This window comes from Dromiciops gliroides, chromosome 1 (genome assembly GCF_019393635.1).
Source record: "Dromiciops gliroides isolate mDroGli1 chromosome 1, mDroGli1.pri, whole genome shotgun sequence".
Classification (NCBI taxonomy): Eukaryota; Metazoa; Chordata; class Mammalia; order Microbiotheria; family Microbiotheriidae; genus Dromiciops; species Dromiciops gliroides.
In genome coordinates this window covers 112,154,855-112,161,184 of record NC_057861.1, presented here as the reverse complement: position 1 = coordinate 112,161,184, position 6,330 = coordinate 112,154,855, and the positions used below count along the sequence as shown (strand labels likewise).

Here is a 6,330-nt window from a genome sequence, read left to right as displayed (position 1 = left end):
GGGTCAAATAGTTGGGAATATTCATTTTTATAACCATTCATTTTGACACACACCAAAATTTTGTTTCATTCAGTTTGAGGTGATACAATTAAAACAAACAAACAATTGGGGATAAAAAGATTGAATAAGACACAGTCCCTTTCCCTCTGAATCTTTCAGACAAATAAACATGATTGAATATTAGAAGGGAATGGAAGGGGGCAGCTAGGTGGTACAGTGGATACAGCACTGGCCCTGGATTCAGGAGTACCTGAGTTCAAATCCAGCCTCAGACACTTGACACGTACTAGCTGTGTGACTCTGGGCAAGTCACTTAAACCTCATTGCCCTGCAAAAAAAAAAAAAAAAAAAAAAAAGGAATGGAAGGAGAGCACTTGAACTCAAATCTCATCTGTCACTTTCTACCTGTCAGGCATTGAGAAAATCATGTAACCTCTCAGGGCTTCAGTTTCTTCATCTGTAAAATTAAGGAGTTCGGCTAGATGTCCTCTAAGTCCTTTTCAAGGTCTAAATCTGTGATACTATATTTGGAAGTGATAAAAGGTAGAATTCAAATGGGTTTGAGAATAAGTCAACATAAAATACTGTGATAAGATGAGTGATATGAGAAAAGAAGTCACAATACCTAAGTTATCCACCAGGAAGTTTATATGAGTATCAGTATGAGTGAAAGATATGTGACCTAAATCCCATTTAACTCTGGATTCATATATTACTTGGATTTAATTGTAGGGAGATATAAGATTCGAGCCCCAGATTCAGTGCCTATACTAGCAACAGTTCAGGCACATACCATTAATCAGGTAGTCAGTAAACCATTAACTATAATTAATTGCAACTACAGTTAGTTGATAAACATTGATTTACGTGCCTACCACGTGCCTGGCAGTGTGCCAAGCACTGAGGATACAAAAAAAGGTAAAAGAGAATCTCTGTTCTCGAGGAGTTTACAATAACATAACATGTAAACATGTAAACAGCCATGTGCAAACAAGGCATATAGAGGATGAATAACATAACAGAGAGGAGGCAGTAGAACCAAGGTGGATTGGGAAGAGTGTGCTGTAGAAGGAGAGATTTTAGCTGGTACGTGAAGAAAGCTAGGAGGCAGGGATGAGGAAGAGGAGCATTATAGGCATAGGAAACAGCCAGTTGAAATGAATTGTCTAGGGAGCTGAAGTGTCTTATTGGAAGCAAGAAGCCTCTGTGTGTGTGAGTGTATGAAGGCATGGAACAGAAGAAGCGAAGAGAGGAATGTAAAGGGAATAAACATTTACATAATGTCTACTATGTGCCAGGCACTGTGCTAAATGCTTTACAAATATTGCCTCAACACACACAGTACATACATACATACATACATATACATATACACATATATGTATGTATGTGTGTATAGGTGTATTTGTGTGTGGTGTGTATACACACATATACATCTATGTTTCTACATATGTAGCACGCAGTGTATATGTCTACACATGTATATGTGTACTGTGCATGTGTGTGCATACATGCACACACGTTAACATATCTATACACGTGCATGTGTGTATACATACCTATAATATTGTACGTATATGTGTTCATACATACATGCATGCATGATACCTAGGTAGCACAGTGGATAGAGTGCTGGGCCTTGAGTCAGGAAGACCTATGCTTAAATCCAGCTTCAGACACTTACTAGCTGTGTGACCCTGGGCAAGTCACTTAACCCTATTCACCTCAGTTTCATCATCTGTAAAATGAGCTGGAGAAGGAAATGACAAACCACTACAGTGTCTTTACCAAGAAAATCCCAAATGGGCTCATGAAGAGTCAAACATGACTGAACAAAGATGTATATTTCATGTAGACATTCATATATATATGTATATATATGTATATGTGTATATATATGTGTATATATATGTATATGTGTATATATATATGTATATGTGTGTATATATATATATATATATATATATATATATATATATATATCCTCTACACTATAGGCATTCAGTGTCATAGTAGATAAATCACTTGGGCTGGAGTCAGGAAGATCTGAGTCCAAATGTGGCCTCAGAAACTTAACTTCTCTCTACCTCAGTTTCCTCATTTGTAAAATAGAGATAATAATAGCACCTACCTCCCAGGGTTTTTGTGAGGATCAAATAGAATATATTTGTAAAAATGCTTAGTATTGTGGTAAAAATTATTTATGGTAAAGATTAATATTCCCATTTTTTAGTTAACTCATTTGGGAGGGGCCATACCTGACCCACCCCGAGGTTACATATGCTACTGAACTGAGGAGAACTCTCTATAGGCAGTTTTTGAAGGACCTTCTATTTTGGGGAAGGAGAGATTGAACGCTCCCTGAAGGGAGGGGGAGGGCTGCTTCTGGAACGTTAGGCTTCTTCCGGAACTCGAGCTCACTCCCGGTTCTCTCTGTCTGGCGACTCCCCTTGCAGTGGCGCGTGTTCATTCTGTCTCGGCGTGGTGTGAGCAACTGTAGACTATTTGGGGTTGGTTTAGTTAATTACGGAAAACCCTAAATTCCTTTGAACTAGCTTAATTGGAAATGGTCTGGGGTTGCATAGGTTAAGTTTAGAGTTAAGAGCATTTCTCTGTATTTCTATTTTCCTATTTCCTTATCTTTTATTTTTATTAGTTTCGCCTTTGTTGTTTAATTAATTCCCAAGTAATAAAATCTGATCCTTTTGTGAACTAAAGCTTAGAGGCTCCTTTCTTATTGGCCTGGAAGAAATATCTAAAAAGGGCAGTTCAGAGGAGAGGATAAACCTAAAAGGTCCCTCATATTTCTGGGACCCGAATATTAAGGTGAGTCACCCAAATAACGCCCTGTATATCAAATTTTGGCCCTCACAAGTTAGTGCCTGGCACATAGTAGGTGCTGAATAAATCATTACTCCCCTCCCTTTCTTCCATCCCATCCTCTTATGTACATCTACATAGATATGTATTCATATAAATATTGATATCATTATAGATGTAGCTACAGATATGGGTATAGGCTGAGATGTAAATGATATTGAGGATATCAATGATGATAGAGACCCAGAAATCAATATAGATACATACTTGCTAGATGCTGCCCTTCCAAGTAAATCATCTGGACAATAGTTATTCTTCATTCATTTAGATTTTCTTAAATGAATTTTTATGATGTCTATAAAATGCTTTGTAAACCTTAAAGCACTATGTAGTATCAGCTAGCCTTATGGCTATTGTTAGACAAAATCCTTTTCCGCCATTATGAATAATGCTTGATGCATCTACAGCATTTAGGAGTTTAATATCTACAGAGAGTCGTCTACAAAAAAGCACTGGCAAAATTATAGATCATAGGATCACAAACTCAGCCTTTAAACACACCTTAGAGGTAATGCAGCCTGATGTACTCATTTTACACGTGAGGAAGCTGAGGTTCAGAAAGTCAAATGTTTGGTCACTTAGTTCTCAAGAAGGACGTCACTATAAACAAGTAATCTAACTTCATTTGGGTCTTTGTGCTGGACAAAGAGGTGAATTCCTTTAGGACAAATATGACTTCCATTTTTGTGCCTCCTTTGACATTAATGATTTTTTTTAAAAAAACTGGATATGTCTCTATCTTGCCCAGTCTGGAAGTACTGTAGCTACTCATGGTTCTGAACCCAGTCTTGATCCACACAGAAGCTTTGGTCTGTTCAATTTCTAATCTGGGACAGTTCACCCATCCTTAGGCAGCCTGGTGGACCTACATTTCTGGGGACTCACTATTTTTAGCACCTAATAGATGTTAGCCCTGCTGCAGCTCTGACCTCCTAAGCTCAGATGATTCACCAAACTTAGTCTGCTCAGTAGAAGGCATTATAGGTATGAACCATCATATCTGGGCATTTTTTCCAGAGGACTTAAATTCATTTTTTCTTTGATTTGTCGAAGAATCGTTTATCATTTCAACATGTTATTATGAGAGAGCTTATATGAAGACAAAATTTTAGGTTGCATTTTTATCACTGAAATAAAATATTTTATAAAATAATAAAATAATGAATCCCATGATATTAATGAATTAGAGAATTCAGCAGACCTCCAGGGCAACCTAGTCCAACTCAAAAGGAGTCAATTTTATGGAGAAGTTATAATGGTTTTATTTTAAAACTGTCTAATTTATAATTGATAAGTGATAATCCAGCCTCTTCCTAAACACCTCCAAAGAAGGGTAGTACAATGTTTCTTCCAGCTGGCCAGTACATTTTTGAACAGCACTGACTGTCAGATGTTGGTGACAATCCTAAATTTGCCTCTTTCCACCTTTCTTCTCATTATACCTAGTTCTGCTTTTTGAGGTTCAACAGAACAAGTGTCATCAATCCCCTCCATGAGAACAGCCCATCAAAGTCTTTAAAGAGAAGTCTCCTGCTCCATTCCACCAATGTTCTCTTCCCCAGCTTCTTCCCTTTCATATTTAGATACACATCAAGAAGTTCATATACTTACACATGAACACATGAATATTGATAGCTAGCTAGATATTGGTATTTGTATTTGTAGGTTTTCATAAGGGCAAATAAACCACATATACAAACAGTATATGTGTGTATCTGTATCTAGATCTAGATCTAGATCTAGATCTAGATCTAGATCTAGATAGATATAGATATAGATATATAGATATAGATATAGATATAGATATAGATATAGATATAGATATAGATATAGATATAGATATAGATATAGATATAGATATAGATATAGATATAGATATAGATATAGATATAGATATAGATATAGATATGTATGTATGTGTATGCATATATATGTATATATATGTGTATGAGTATATATATATATATATATGTGAGTGTGTGTGTGTCTTTATGTATGCTGTGCATTATGAAAGCATCAAACCCCATTAATACTATGGAGACACTGAAACAAAATTTATACCCTCTTCTGAGTTCTGCCTAGCAATAACAATAAGAATGTTAGCTAACATTTATAGTACTTTAAGGCTCACAGACCCCTTTATGGATAGCACACTAATCCCACAGGGGAACAAAAAAAAAATAAGCAGTGGAAAAATGCTTACTGTCCAAACAATTTACAATGTGCTATTCAATGGTCAGATCATTGAGCTGTTCCATCAGTTCATTTGTGTGGTTCAGCCATCATTGTTCTTATCACTATGTGCTAGCAACCACATTCACGCACCAACACACATGAACTGATAGAGCCCTTTCAATGCATGTCCATCTAATGACATAATAGTCTGTATTAAGGAGGTTATAAGAAAGAAAGAAAGAAAGAAAGAAAGAAAGAAAGAAAGAAAGAAAGAAAGAAAGAAAGAAAGAAAGAAAGAAAGAAAGAAAGAAAGAAAAAAGAAAAAGAAGGAAAATTTAAAAGGAGAGTCATTGAAGCATTTCTCTTTTTTTTAGTTAAAAATATGGAACACTTCATGAATTTCCATGTCATCCTTGCACAGGGGCCCCGCTAATGTTCTCTGTATCATTCCAATTTTAGTATATGTGCTTCCGAAGCAACCACATAGAAGCATTTCTTAAAAGGACTAAGAGGGGCCCAGAGCCAAGATGGCTAAGGAAAAGTAATGGCTTCCCTGAACTCTCCCCAAGGCCCCTCCAAATACCTTCAAATAATGCCATAAGTCAATTCCTTGAGCAGCAGAACCCACAAAAGGACAGGGTAAAATCATTTTCCTGTCAAAGACAACTTAGAAGATTGTCAGGAAAGGTCTGTTATACCAGAGTGAGAGTAGAGCTCAGGCCATCACAGGCCACACAGATGAAGACCCAACCCCAGTGTAAGCCATGACAGCTAACCACACCTTGGAACCTCTGAATCAGCAGTGGGAACAGCTGCTTCTGAAACATGACCCAAGGACAGGGTCAGAGGGTGTGGTCAAGCAGTTGGCCAGGGGGAGATTGCAGGAGTTGAGGTGGGACTCTTGTTGTTTTGCTTCAGTTCTTAAGTGGGGTGATGAGGGAGTGAGGAAGATTATTTAGAAAAAAAATTTTTTAATTGATTTTAAAATTTGTTTTTACATGAAAATTGGAAAATAAAATTCTAAATAAAAGAAAAAAGGACAAAAATAAGGGAATAAACATTTATATCACCTACTCCATGCCATGTGCCATACTAAGAACATTACAAATATTATTATCATTTTATCTTCACAGTGACTCTGGGAGGTAGCTTTCATTATTATTCTCATTTTACAATTGAGAAACTGAGGTGAACAGAGATTAAGTGATGTGTTCCAAGTCACACAACTAGTAAGCTAGTAAGGCCATATTTAAAATCATACCTTCCTCACTCCAG

At 36.7% G+C, this 6,330-nt stretch overlaps 1 non-coding gene across 1 annotated transcript; it reads right to left on the bottom strand.

Moving 5' to 3' along the window:
- Positions 1 to 5,431: 5,431 nt before the first annotated feature.
- LOC122737561 lies at positions 5,432 to 5,538 on the bottom strand. Its single transcript, XR_006354389.1, has one exon. It is a non-coding gene; the product is annotated as a U6 spliceosomal RNA (small nuclear RNA).
- Positions 5,539 to 6,330: the final 792 nt, after the last annotated feature.